Consider the following 15,144-nt stretch of genomic DNA (forward strand, 5'->3'; position numbering starts at 1 on the left):
TGAAAATGAGGCTCATTATTTTCCAGTTCATTCATTCTTCAGTAAAATGTGTATTCGACCTTATCAGCCTCCTTACTGGCCAAATCTGGCTCCAAATGACATTTGGTTGTTTAATGGAAAAAAAAAAAAAAAACAAAAACAAAACACTGCTCTCAGGAGATGAAAATCTGAGGCCGAGAATGATATTCAAAAAGAACAATGCACAGATTTCAAAAGCCACTCACAAAGACAAAATTGCCAACTCTTACCAATCTGGAGGATATCACTTTGGATAGAGCCAAACTCAGGCTGGACAGGTACCTTTGTTCTGAACGTGGCTGTTAAATATCAGCCACTTTCCCGTTAACATTAGGAGACCTACAGCCATTTATAGCAAGTCTATTTCCTAATTAAACATTGTGACCATTTCCACTTTTTTAAAATTATTCTCTGCCTACTTTGAGCATCTACATAGAAACAGCAATCTCAGCAATAATAATCCCTCTGAAATCATCTCTTTTTAAAGTTACCCTAAAGTGGAAAGGCCATTCCACTGAGATCTAGCCAGATATATAGAACGCAAATATTTTTGAAGGAAACAGTACACAGAAGAAGAGAACTTCTTCCATACAGGGTTAATAACGAAAATGCTGATATGACCTTAAGGATGGTGGCACCCTGAACCAGTGCTATAATTAATCTAAATGTACTGTAATTACACTAAATGTTACTTCTGTAGAATAGTTCCAAATCATGTGGTTTTTATGCTTAGATAACATGCAGTTTATTTCCAATCATGGATGTAGGCATGATTTGCTAAAGGAACATTAGGTCTGGAAGCAATATCTTAATCAAATCAGAATTTTTTCTGTAAAACAAATCTTTGGCTTTTGAAGAATTAGCAGCATCTAATGCCTTAGGGTAGAATGTGAAACTGAGCTGAAATCCCCATCCCTGGATCTCTCCCTCTGCCCTCTGGCTTCCAGTCACTCACGAGTACATCCGTGTAGCCTCCTACACTTTCTGTGCTCATAAACCACCAGGGCTATGTCTAAATTACACCTGAAAACTCCGTGTAGAAAATCAGTTGTATGAAAGTTCACCTTGTGTGGTTTATTCATTTCTTCAGAACAGAAGCTGGTTCCTTTTGGAAAGTACTCGTTTAAACAAAACCTAATAGCAAGCATCAGTAAATTAGAAGGTTATTGGTATGTGCATAATTTCATGCATAAAAACTGAATGAATATTCCAGGGCTGAAAATGCAGGCTCTTACACATGCAGAAAATTTTTTTTTGGTGATGCTAGTGTTTCATGGGAGGACTGACTGGGATGGGACACAAAGTCATTGGTTGCTGTCATCTTTCGGTTTTGTGGTTTTTCTCCATGCCCATCTCCCCAATGTTGGGAGCTTAAACAGTTTTGTCACTGTCCCCAAAAAGAAATGTCAGTCTTGGTTTAGAACATATCTTGACAAATCCAAGCCTGGTGCTCCAGTCAGGAAGCAGAACTTGTTACATATGGAAAAGGTGGAGGAAACCACGTTCTCAGGGCAGAACTTCCACTCACTCTAAGACAATATGTACTTTCAAATACACGTCAGATGAGGGGGCATTCTCCCTCTTCATGGTGCACATCAATGATCAGGTATTCAGTAGATGAATGATGAGAAGAGAAAGGGCAAAACATAGGTTCCAAGAGAGCCTAGAATCCTCTTGCTGTCCTTTCACTAGCCTTTGTAGCAACAGTGGAATCAGCCATCTCCACCAAAATTCTCCTGAACGTGCTCTGTTCTTAACTGGCAGGAGTTCAGTTCCCCAGACTAGAACACTGTGAGCTCTCACACAATGTGTGGAAGCCAGAGGCTGGGCAGTGAAAGAAATGAATCCTGGGAGCCAGGTGATCATGGAAAGTGACACATGATCCCAGAGGTCATGGAGTTGAACCCATTATTCTGCAGGTTGGGGAACAGGCACAGAACAGTTAAGTGACTTGCCCCAGATCACAAAGCCAGTGAGTGGCAGAAAAAGGGCTAGAATCCAGATAACCCAACTTCCAGGCCAGGGTTCCTTTTGTGGGGCAGCAAGAGGCCTCACCTCTGTAGGTGCTGAATCAGCAGAGCACCCTGGAAGTGCTTCACTGACTCTGCTGATGGTCATGGGCAGCAGTCCACCCACTGGCCCATGTAGCCATCCAACACACATCTAGAGCAAACATCGTGTGCCAGGCTTGGTGCCAATGGTTACACTTCAGTGACGTCAATCAAAACTGAAACCCAGGCAGCACTGTAGAAGGACTGCGTAGAGGAATGGGGTGACAGACTGAGTATGGTATAGTCCCTAAGCGCAGAGAGTCTGAAATCTGAAAGGTAAAATGTGGCAAGTGCAAATTCAACCCCAGTGTCTTCTCCGTTATCCCTACAAGTGAACAAGTTATTCTGGTTTTATTTAAATACTTGAATAATCCCAACTATTGGTAAATATTGAAGAAGATTTTCAAAATGTTTTCAGTAGGAGTGAGACTGTGAGGGGGTCCCCATTCTACCTCTCCACTGCTACCTCCCTCCACTAATCCCAACACCCCGACACACACACCAGGCACATGTAAACCTGACTGAAATCTCTCAAGTCTTCCCCAGTAGCCCATGGCCTTTCTCAGGTCTGCTTTTCCTCCTGAGAAAACAACTACTGTTCACTAACCCCTCAAATGGATATCAAGTTTTAGGAGGCTACAGACCATGCTGTGGTATCCCTAGCAACTAGCCCAACATCAGGCACAGGGTAGGTGTTTTCAAGTATCTGCTAAATGAATGAACGCAGGAGCCAATAATGGTAACAGATTTTTAACAATCTTGTTTGATTTCTTGTTTGACATCTCTGGTAGGTAAGTATCATTATCACTGTTTTACAGATGATGGAAAAGAGGCCCAGAGGTGTGATCAATTGGCCCAAGGCAGGACACAGCCAGTAAATGGTAGAGCTGGCCATCAGTCTGACTGTTAACTCTTGCTCTATTCATTCTTAGTCCCTGTTCTTTCTCTGGTCCCTTTGCCTCATCAATTTCTGACCATGTTTTAAAGGTGTTCCAGAAGTTTCTTCTAGCCCAAGGGCTGTGTCATATTTCTCTGAAATGGTGCTTAGAAGTATCCTCTTCCACTGGCTTGTGAGCCTGGACACACTGGCTTGTGAGCCTGGGGCCTGGACAAGGTGATTTTTTTTCTCTTGCAGTACTCCAAGGATGCCCTGTACTTAGGAAGCATTCAGGAATATTCGTAGAAGGAAACTGAGGAGTGAGAATGGGGATGAAATGAATAGCTCAGGTACAGTTTGGGTCTTCAGATCGTGTCACATGTCTGCCTCTGTTCACAGGGACTTCAAATTCAGTGTCACTGGAATATGGAAATCCAGGGAGAGCATTCTGTTTGAGCAAGTCGCTATTTATCCAGCTCCTGCACTTTACTATAGCCCTTTCAGAGACGGTCATAGTAAACTTGATGTTACATGTAGTTAATACATTTTTTTAAGTCAGCATCCTAGTTGAGATGTTATAAGTATAAACGATATATCAAGTTTCAAAGACGTGTTACCCAAGAAGTATAAAATGTCTTGTTATAATTTCTACATTAATTTTCTGCTGAAATAATAACATTTTAAATACACAGAATTAGAGTATCTCAATTTCACCTGTTTCTTTTTTTACTTTTTCTAATGTGGCTACTAGAAAATTCTAAATGACATATGTGGCTTGCATTGATTGCTGTTTGGTGTGATAGTCACCTGGGTGCATGCAATTGTCAAAAATTATACTGAAGACTTAAGATCTGTGCATTTTATTGTGTGTGTTAAAGTTCAGTTTTAAAAAATCACACACATACATACATGGCAGAGAGAGAAAGATGGCTACAGAAGAATCTTAATCTTTTTTTCATCCTCAAAGATTATTCTTACATAAAGGGGAAAACCACCCTGTGCATTTTTTAAATCCTATTAGATGTTAGGTCTTTGGTGCAATTCCCTGCCTCACCACCAAGATCAAACTACTGAGGGAAAACTCTCTCATTTCCTATTGTTTTGCTTTACCTCCCACAAGGCAACAAATACTCAGAATGGAGCCAAGACCCTCATTGACTTAGCAGCCATCCCCACAGAGGTCATGAGTAAGGGATGTACTGATTTCCACATCTAGAGGTAAACAGGCTTTGAACAAAACATATTTGAGATAACTAGAAAACCAGAAAGTCTTCCGTCCTCCTAGATTTGATTTTTCATTCATACAAAGGAATCTACACTGTGAAGCCAGGACTGGGTCTGTCATATTAAATTTTGTCCCTCCACCTGAACACAAAGCAGCCAACTGAGCAGCCTAGCGAGTGGGGTGGGCCATCAGGAACCCCGCTCAGAACATACTAAAACCAAAGACCCCACTTTCGCCCTGCTTGCCTGGCAAAGGCTATGTGGCCACTGCACCCTCATGGCTGTGATTCCACGGGAAAGACGGGGTCCTTGGCCAGAAGCCAGCTCCCACTGGGGCCATTAGTCCACCAACCCTCTGGCCCAGGAAGACCCTGACTCCAGAAGGGCCAAGTGGCCAGTTCTGGCCAGCCAGCCAGCAAACTGGAGCTGGCACACGTGGGGCAAGGCCACAGGTGTGGGGTCTTCACACCACGATTCAACTGTAACCTTACCGCTCACTGTCTATGAGTTAGAGGGCATGTGGCTGGATCAGGGGTACCTGAGACCAGCCTCAGGAACAAGGTCTCATTCACTAGAATTCACTCATTTATTATATCAGTATGTATACAAGTAACATACAGTCATTGTCAAGCAACATCAGAAATTTCAAAGAAGTCCAAAGAAGAAAATCCAATGCCCAGTATATGGATGTGCCAAATTTGATGTGTTTCTTCTGTGACTGCTGAAACTTTGGACTGTTTCCCATTTTAGGCCTGCTTTATGATTGAACTTGCTTAAACACAGCCATGGAAATCAACTCCCTACCTCTGCAAGGAGACTTGGGCATTTAAATATCTTCTACAAATGTACACCACAAAGGTCTTGATTCCTGATATCACTTCTTTTCACAACATTCACATGGAATTTCTTGGTTAATATTCCATTTGTTCTCAATCTTTAACATTTTACTGACCCTGACATACTTCACTAGGCTAAATCTGAATTCTGTCAACTCTCATTCTAACAAAAATCCAGTCTTGGAGATAAGAAACAATCCACTAGGGGCTAAACAATAGCAAATCAATATCTTCAAGTTAAAGGACCATTTTGGAGCCACAGAATTATATGGGAGAGGGAAAATCTTCCTCCAGTCCTTAGAGGAAGCTATTCGAAGATGCTTAATAAACTATTAAGCATATCGGTTTCAATAACCAAGAGGGAAAGGCAGGAGCCTCCTTTTCTGATGCTGTCTGATCAAAATCATGAGTTCTAGAAATAGCAACTAGGGAAAGGAAGAGCCAAGAATGGTCGAACCAGAGTTTGAAAAAACTCTTCACAAAACCTCCACTGTCTTATGATTATCTTCATGTACTGATGAGGACTGATTGTCATCCTCCAGGTTAAGATGCAGAATGCTCACTAATCCTCTGTAAATCTTGCTTTGGCATATCCAGGCATGGAACCCACAACTGAGAGAGTATTACCATGTACCCAGGGGCCAGAGAGCCACAGAGACAGCTACAGGCCTGGAAAGATGAGCCTATGAGGAAAGGGAAGCAAGGCTGTGATGATACAGCCAGAAGTGTAGACCGAGGGAAGAATTCATAACTTCTTTCAAACACAGAAAGGGTGGTGAGCAATGGCAGAGATTAACTTAAACACTCAGCAAACAGAATAAGAAGAAATTGATTTATCTGTGACATGAGGAAATTGGCTTAGCTATAGTGGAAAATATCCGAGTGGCTGTCCATCCTTTCTTTCATCTGGGCATTCATTCCACAAATAAATGCTCAAAACTTACTTGCTAGACAATTCAATACGGTTCCAATAAAGGCTTGTTCACATATGTGAGCCCCTGCTATTTTCAGTTAAGAAAGGAAATACAGAAATAATTGCCATAGCCCCACCCTCAAGGTTATGAAAACTTTCTCAGGACACCTTTGGAAGCAAAGGGCACTTCCATTTCCCTAGAATGCCTGCATGTGTGCTAAGTCACTTCAGGCATATCCAACTCTTTGTGACTCTTTGGACTGTAGCCCGCCAGGCTCCTCTGTCCATGGGATTCTCTAGGCAAGAATACCAGAGTGGGTTGCCATTTCCTCCACCAGGGGATCTTCCCGACCCAGGGATCGAACTCATGTCTCTTATGTCTTCTGCATCGGCAGGTGGGTTCTTTATCACTAGCGTCACCTGAGAAGCCTTGCCTAGAATGGTTAAGCCCTATATTGTGAGGACAAGTCAGATAATCTCTAAAACTTCCTTTAAGTTGTATGAAGCTTACTGTTTAACAAAGTAAAACAAAAAATTATAAAAAACAAATATTTTATACCAATCAATTTTTAAATGAGAGATTATATTTGAAGTCTTTTAAAAAATGGTAGAAGAGAGGAAATCAAAGGATCAAGGAATTAGAGCATTATATGAATTCATCAGCAAGATGTACAAATCTCTTTTATCAACACTGTTTTTATGGAACTAGGGGAGTAACACTGTTGATCTATTTTTAAAATGTAATCCATTGTTCACCTCTAATTTTTTATCAGACAAAATGAGTGGCTTAAATCCATGAAACAAAGATCTTTGTAGAGTTGGGGGGAAAAAGTAAAAGATCTATCTAGCCAGTGTACGTGAAGGCACACACATGTAAAAAGATGACATTTTGAGCCTTGTCCTGAGTCTATGAGCTAATTGGTGAGAATCCATTCCATTAAAGGTACTCCTGTCTTATGGTGATGCTGACCAGAACACTAGACATGTTTCAAAGGAAATGGGAAATGGCTTCTTTATATGGCCGCATCCTTAGACATGAATGAACACTGCAGAAGCAGGCAGAGACAAAATGCAAATCATGAGAACTCTGTTTAGCCAATCACTGGAAAGGAGTGTCTGGAAATCAAACATTTTCTCCATTCTCCCCACCACAGGATGTCTGCTGGTGAGACCCACTGGGCAGAGGGCACAGTTCGATGGCCGTGGGTGGTGGTAGGAACAGAAGGAATTGATCTCGGCCCTCCAACCCAGGAGTGTCCCAAAGCATGACATGGAGATAGCACAAAGCTTGCTGAGCTATTTTAGGCAACCGCGATAGACTTGCAATGGCAAGAGGACTGAGTCAAACGGGCCACACAGCACTGTAGTCCTGCTTAGCACATGGCCTCTGATCAAATCGCAAGGAGACGTCCAGTGGCCAGAGCTCAGCAGTGAGAGCAGACAAGAGTGACAGATGGAGGATGAAGAGGAGGTGGGGTTCTCTTCTTGGGACACTGCTAGCTGGCTGGGTAGCACCAAAGCAAAGGTAATGCCTCCAGCTAAAATCCTGTTTCCAAGGAAGGGCTTTTTTCTTTGAACTTGGTTAAACCTGGACACTTGAAAAGTCAACATTTCTCTCTTGAACACATCCAACTTCATAGAGGAGCCTGGGAATCAGACCCACATCATGGAAACTTCCTGGGTCACTGCTCAATGACCCCACATTCTTCTAGGAAGTATGTTGGGAGCTCTGCTCTTGAAAAGTATTCACAGGCCTTCCTGAAAGGTGAGAATAAAGAATTTCCTTCCTCAGAACCACTGTGGGAGTGAAACGAGAGAAGGTATAGAAGACGCCTAGCACAGTCAGGGACCCATGGCAGGGGCACTGGTCCTCCACATGTCCAGGTCTCTCCGGCCTCTGTGGCAGGTGGGTCACTGGTAGGTAGGGACACATGCCTTTTTACATGCACAGTGGCCAGGAACAATATTTCTCAACGTGCCAAGGGCAGAGCCTCAGAATGACCCATGTGCAGAGGCCTGGGCCACCCCCCATATCAGAGAATCAAAAATTCTCCCGAGGGTTCCAGGCTCAATCCTTAGGCCCACTAGGGCTTGAGACCCATTCAATCAGGATGGATCCCAAGCACGCACATAGTTCCCTATTCCAGATCATTTATATTACACTTTCAAACAACTATATTCAGACAAAAACCTCCACTGAGGAGAAATGGCTCATTCCAAAACCACAGGGAGGTTCTGAATGCCTATACTTACAAATATATTGATTGCTAAAACCATCACCTTCCCTTTTCCAACTAGTTGCCAAACTGGACTTCCTGGTCCCATCCCTCTGACTCAGGACATAAATGAAATTGCCCTAGACCACAGGTCTAATGCCCCTCCCTGCTCACTTACAGTAGCTCCTAGGGTCTGCATTCTCTGCCTGAATAGCCAAGGTTGCTAACAGTGTGGCCACAATGCTGCATGCTACCCTCACCTTCTGCTACTGTCTGCCTGCAGCCAACAGCTCCCTACTCACATACACACTCAGGCACACACACACCATGGACCCACGGTCTCCTGTCACAGTCCCTCTCTTGCAGCCAGCCAAATGAATATGCAACAGCTCCCTGGAGATAGATATAGATATAGATATAGATATAGATATAGATATAGATATAGATATTTTGCCTTTTTCCCTCTGTAGCTTCTACTTAAACTGTCCTTCCTTATCTCCTCATGGACAAAGTCAATCTCAGGGCCATTCTGCATGGGAAGGGAGCAGCCCTTCCTTTGATTTCCCAGCAGGCTCTTTGAAGCTCCTGGTAACAGCTCTTAACTCTGTCTACTTTTATGTGATTGTGAGCTGTCTCATCTCTCTGACCAGAGTGTAAATTCCTTGAAGGCAAAGTCAATGTCTTAGTCATGTGTTTATTTTTCACAGCCCCTTGCACTTACTAGCTGCTCAATAAATGCACATCTGGTAACACACAAACAATTGTGCTTACTTCCCATGCTAGTAAGGTTATGCTCAAAACCCTTCAAGTACAGCTTCAATAGTTCTCGAATTGAGAACTTCCAGATGGATACAATAGACAGTAGGTCTTCAGAATTCTCTGGCAGTCCAGTATGGGTTAGGACTCTGCACATCCACAGATGTGGCCCAGGTTTGATCCCTGGTCAAGGAACTAAGATACCACATGCCATGTGGCATGGTCCAAGAGAGAAAACAATAAACGCTGAGTCTCAAATTCAGTTCTGGCTTTAGTTTCTTCTTGTACATTCTTCTCCTACATGGGGAGCAATGCAAAACACATATGGCAGCCACTTAAAAGCTGGAGATGCCATTGGAGAACACTGGCTTCTATCAAGGAAAAGCAAAACGAAAGATTGCTAAGTGTGTGGTCATCATCAGAGTCAGTGGTGTGTGTACACACACATCCATCTTGAGCATCTCCTCCACATGAGGAACAGTGCACAAGATTAGTTTATGTCTTTAGCCAACCAGACAGAACAGCCATTTACCCAGGCCATCTAGGAGGGCAGGTGCCAACTGTGTCCCCAAAGCCACTGTTATAAATGCAGATATGTTGGTTCTTCTAAGTGATTCTGTTTCCCTTTAAACAAAAATGAGAGCCAATGAAAACTTGAAAATCTGTAGAAGAGGAAAAGGTTTGGCAAGGTTTACAAGCTATATTTAAATCAAAGGTGGCTGTATCTGACACCATTTAGGACTATTAATGGTACTTGAAAATATTGATATCACTTTTTATGTACAATAATATAATTAGCAGTGCTACTACTACTATCTTACCTGTATCACTAACTATATCTCTATAAACATAATTTACTAGTTGGGAAAAGTGAAGAATATTTTAAAATAAATATATCCCATGGCATCAGGCCAAGGTATAAAAGATTACATTCTAGTAACAAAGAATACTACCTACAAGTTAAAAGTTTCCTGATGCTAATCAACATACTCATCACACAGTACGTTTCTAGCTCTGGAGGTGATGAGGCCCACCATTTCTGTTTCCATGTCAGCTGTAAAAAACAGGCACAGTACAGAATATCTGTTGTTAGTTCTGGTTAATTGACAGGGAAGGAGCCCATGACAAATACTCAGCCCTGAAAAAGTATCCCTAACACAAGCAAGATCCTAGACACCCAACAACCATGATGTCAGCTTGAGATCTTATCACTGTGTCCACAAACCAGGTGATATAAGGATAAATAATGTTCAAGGAAGATTCCAAAGCAAACATAAATCCTGTTGAGAACAGAGTTTGAAGGTTAGACTCTTACTGCAAATACACATGGCTAGAGTGATTGATCTGTGAAATACTCTTCCTGGTGGTATTATGAAAAACTAACACCCCCATCACTATATATAAGCTATGAAGCCCCAAGGAAAGCTAATTTTAATACAGTGTTTGAAAGATAGGTTGTCCTAATGCACTTTCTTGTTAGGTGAAAGACTTGAAAAATTTTCATTCCATGCCTTATTGTTAAAATTCCTTTGAAAACGTGTCATATCCCTTCTACTTTTCTGCGTTAATAAGACCAGTAATAAGGTATGTATCATCCTGTACATGCAGATGGGGAGCAGAACAGAATAAGTCTAGCCTTATTCCGTGACATAACAGAGAAATAGAATCCAGTTCAACTTAGCAAGTATCTATGTATTTATTTATTGTGCTTAGAACTGAGATGAATACTGCCTGCCCATGCTGGGAGCCACTGATAGCAATTGTTTCCTGATCTCCTGAATGTAAATAAAAGTCAAGAGTAGAAAAATGTCAATTTGGATTCTCAGTTGGCTGGTGTCCAATTAATTGAATTGTCACCATACTTGTAGAATGGACTAGAAAAAAATTTTCATAAGGTACCAGAACCTTAATATTGCCTTGTTCTCAGAGTTCAGGTACAGGGGTCCCAGATCTATTAATACATCAGGGGCCTCTGGCGTCCACTCGCAGGGCACTTTGTGCTTGCCACTGTTCACTTGCCTCACTGACTATCTGCCCCTCACCAAGCAGGACAGTGCCTGTCACACAGCAGACAGCCTTCATACATCCATTCATCCATTCCTCTGTGAATGGCTGTCCAAGGCTTAGGGCACCATTCTCCAAAGGGGTCCCCCAAAGGCAGTACTGGCATCACCTCAGAGCTTATTGTAAGCGTCCATTCCAGGGCCCCACCCCAAACCTAATGAGAGAGTCTGTGGAGGTAGGGCACAGCGCTTGACTGTGCAGACTGTCCAATGGAGCCATTCGCTCTGCCAACAGCCATACAAACAGAGCTCAGCAGACTGACTCCCAGTCTCATGTCTTTCTCACTAAAAACTTTGTGAGAAGATGACTTCTTAGAAATTCCTGAGCCTGGTAGCATGGCAGCTGGCAAAGTCTCAAAATATGAAAAAAAAAAAAAGATTATCATTCGTACACAATTGTCCTATATCATGCAGAAGAAAATACTAAACTTGTGAGCAATGAACATGTAGGGGAACTTCGCTGTCACAATCTGCTCTGCAGCAGCCCTAAAGCCTTAAACAAAGACTGGGATGCAGATGTGTACAGACAGGCACCCCCATAAACAGGTACCCATTTTGAGATTCTGACTCAGTCTCAGTGGCAGAAAGTGAAAGTCGCTCAGTTGTGTCTGACTCTTTGCGACCTCATGGAATAGTCCTTGGAATTCTCCAGACCAAAATACTGCAGTGGGTAGCCATTCCCTTCTGCAGGGGATCTTCCCAACCCAGGGATTGAACCCAGGTCTCCTGCATTGCAGGCAGATTCTTTACCAGGGAATCCCAGGGGATTTTGGTGGCAGAAATTCCCCACCAAAAAGAGATAGAAACTCACCTACTTGTCTGTTTTTAGAGCATCAAGTCATTTCCCACCTAGGATCCTAGGATGATTTTTTTTTTTTTTTTTTGCCATGCCATGTGGCATGTGGGATCTTAGTTCCCCAACCAAGGATCAAACCTATGACCCCTGCAGTAGAAGCCCAGAGCCCTAAGCACTGGACCACCAGGGAAGGCCCCCCTCTCAGGATGCCTTTAAGAAATAGAAGTAAAGAAAGAAATCATGTGGGTAATGCAAACACGGAATCCCAAGGCAATGCCACCCCACTCCAGTACTCTTGCCTTGAGGATCCCATGGACAGAGGAGCCTGGTAGGCTCCAGTCCATGGGGTCGCTAAGAGTAGGACACGACTGGGTGACTTCAGTTTCACTTTTCACTTTCATGCATTGGAGAAGGAAATGGCAACCCACTCCAGTGTTCTTGCCTGAAGAATCCCAGGGACAGGGGAGCCTGGTGGGCTGCCGTCTATTGGGTTGCACAGAGTTGGACATGACTGAAGTGACTTAGCAGCAGCAGGAAAGGGTTAGTTTAACTTTAAAGCAGTAAGTATTTTGTTCAGGAAAAATGTAACCATAGAATGAGTTTGGGCAGAGAGGCCAAGAAATACAATGCAATGCCTGATGCAGAGGATGGCCCTGTGAGTCTTCCTGCTTACTGACCATTCACTTCAATTTTGAAAGCGACAACCTCACCTCAGACAGTGGCAAATCCTCAGCTTAAACAGACTTGCCCTTTTATATACTTTTTGTCTTTCCAGCTCCCTCCCATGGGAGGTAATTAGATGCTGTGGCTTAAAAGACTTCTGCCTTCATGAAACATGGAGGGACAAAAATAAATAAATGAAAGAGATGGTGGCAGCAAAGGGTTTGATCACCTACTTTAACCCTGTTCATAAAGAGTGGAAAGTAAGATGAGCAGATAATTGAGCACTCAGCTGAAGCATCTATCCTCAAACACCTTTTGAGCCCAACGGGATTTTTCACAATACCACCAAATAACGATTCTTGCATGTTTATCAGCAGATGCTGAAAGCTGCTATAAAAAATATCACCCTAATCATTGGGGCTAGTAAATAACAATAATGACATCATTCCTCCAGAGATATCCCCTGAAGAACTAGGTCATTCTGTGTCTTCCAAATGGTATCTCTCTGCTCCCTCCTACTGCATGCTATCCTAGGAAGGCTTTAGAACCTTGTCTCACAAAAGTGGGTTCAAATCCCAGGTTTGCCAGATCCTCTGGGACCATAGGCATGCTGCTTTGTGCCCTTCAGCCTCGGTTCCCTGCCTGTAAAACGAGAAATTTAATGCTTACACACAGGGTAGTTGGAAGGCTGACAAACACGTCTCTAATAATCCAAGAACATTTGGGTACTGGGGCTCAGTCAAAATCAGCCCCGGCAAGCTAAATGTCCAATGACAGATGAATGGATAAAGAAGATGTGGGGTGTGTGTGTGTGTGTGTATACAATGGGATACTACTCACCCATAAAAGAATGAAATATTGCCATTTGCAGCAACATGTATGGACCCAGAGGTCATCATACTCAACGAAGTTAAGTCAGACAGAGAAAGATAAATATCACACGTTAGCACCTATATGTGGAATTGAAAAAAAAACTGATACAAATGAGCTTATTTTCAAAACAGAAAGAAAACAGACTCACAAAGTAAACAAACTTATGATTACCAAAGGGGAAAAGAGTGGAGAAGGGATAAATTAGGAGCTTGGGATTAACAGATACACACTATTATATATAAAATAGATATGGTCCTACTGTAGAGCATAGGGAACTATATTCAATATTGGGAAATAACATATAAGGGGAAAGAATGGATATGTGTAGATATATGTATATGTATAATCGAATTACTTTATTGTACAATTGAAAATAACACAACATTGTTAATCAACTAATGCTAATCAATATGTTAATCAACATTTTTAAAATGGATATATGCATATGTATAGAAGAACCACTTGGCTGTACACCTGAACTAACACAAAATTGTAAACCAACTATACTCTAATATAAAATATATGTTTTTTAAAGATCAGCTCCCTTTCCATTCTTTTTCAAAAGTAAAGCAAAAGGACGTAAGCTTTGCTCATTTGCTACAAGATTTAGGTTTCAATGGACGTCAAGCTTTATCATCAGAGTGCACTAAAGTGCGACATCTACGTCACCTGCAGGTCTTGTGACACTGCTGGCAGCTCAGGGGGTTGGGCTGGGCTGATGCTGGGCGTCTCTAACAAGCTACACCAAGCAAGGCTGGCACTGCTGATCTATGAGTTGCTTTGAACAGCCAGGGTCTAGAATTCAGGAAGCCCACACTCCAGCCACGGCTCTGCGTGCAGAGTATGAAAAGTTGTCGGGAAAGTGTCAGGAAAGCATTAACTCACACTATGATGCCAAGGCCAGGTGGTGAGATTCGGGCCTGAGGGGAATGTGGGATTTCATTGCAGCTCTACCCCAGGTGATTCACCAAGTGATGCGGGGGACCCAGCTCCATTTCCACACGTGGGCTCTGGTGAAGAAGACGGGGATGGCCCCCAAAAATACTGATGGCTGGCTGAACTCTCATCAATGTCCTTGTCCTTCTCGTGCATTTCTGTAACAAATACGTACTGAATTGCTCTTTGGGGCTAGGCTCTCGCTCCACCAAGGGAAACTCATAAAAATAAGACGAGAAATATTCTTAAGTTTCAGTTCCCATCCCACTTCCTACTGTCCTCTGACTGCCCTTCAGCCCACCAGAACGTATGTGCACAGATGGATACCAACCAAAGGGGGGCGCTGTGGATCCACTACCTCCCTTTTGAAAGAACCATGCCCCAGTGTAGACAAGCTACCTTGAAGTGTGTAATCATTACATGTGCAATGCACCTTCACTCCTGGGTTTGAAAACTCCATTTGGGGGCATGCTAGGATAGTGAGCTGAGGCCTGGGCTCCTGGGGGCAAATTTCCTGAGTACCTCCATGACTCGGCAAGGGACCAACTGCACCTCCCTCTAAAGGAGAAAAAAGTCAAAGTGTTAGTCACTCAGTCGTGTCTGGCTCTTTAAGACCCTGTGGACTGTAGCCTGCCAGGCTCCTCCATCCAGGCAAGAATACTGGAGTGAGTTACCATCCCCTCTCTAAAGGAGAAAGTATTCTAAATGCGGCTTGGGAAATGATGACTTCCTAAGGGCTTAGGACCCAGGTCTATGTCTTTAAGGACACTCTGCTTTGCCAAGAAGTAGACACAGGGCTTCCCAGGTGGCACAGTGGTAAAGAATCCACCTGCCAAAGCAGGAGACACAGGTTCAAACCCTGGGTTGGGAAGATCCTCTGGAAAAGGGAATGACAACCCACTCCAGTATACTTGCTTGGGAA

General features: G+C 43.0%; 1 protein-coding gene across 4 annotated transcripts in view; it reads right to left on the minus strand.

The window, feature by feature from the left end:
* The window catches only part of AFF2 (ALF transcription elongation factor 2), a 536,669-nt gene that overhangs the window by 476,999 nt on the left and 44,526 nt on the right, over positions 1–15,144 (minus strand). The gene's annotated exons all lie outside the window — the stretch shown is intronic.

This window comes from Bos grunniens, chromosome X (genome assembly GCF_055505025.1).
Source record: "Bos grunniens cultivar Pamir isolate PY7600 chromosome X, Bosgru_T2T1.0, whole genome shotgun sequence".
NCBI classification, from domain to species: domain Eukaryota; kingdom Metazoa; phylum Chordata; class Mammalia; order Artiodactyla; family Bovidae; genus Bos; species Bos grunniens.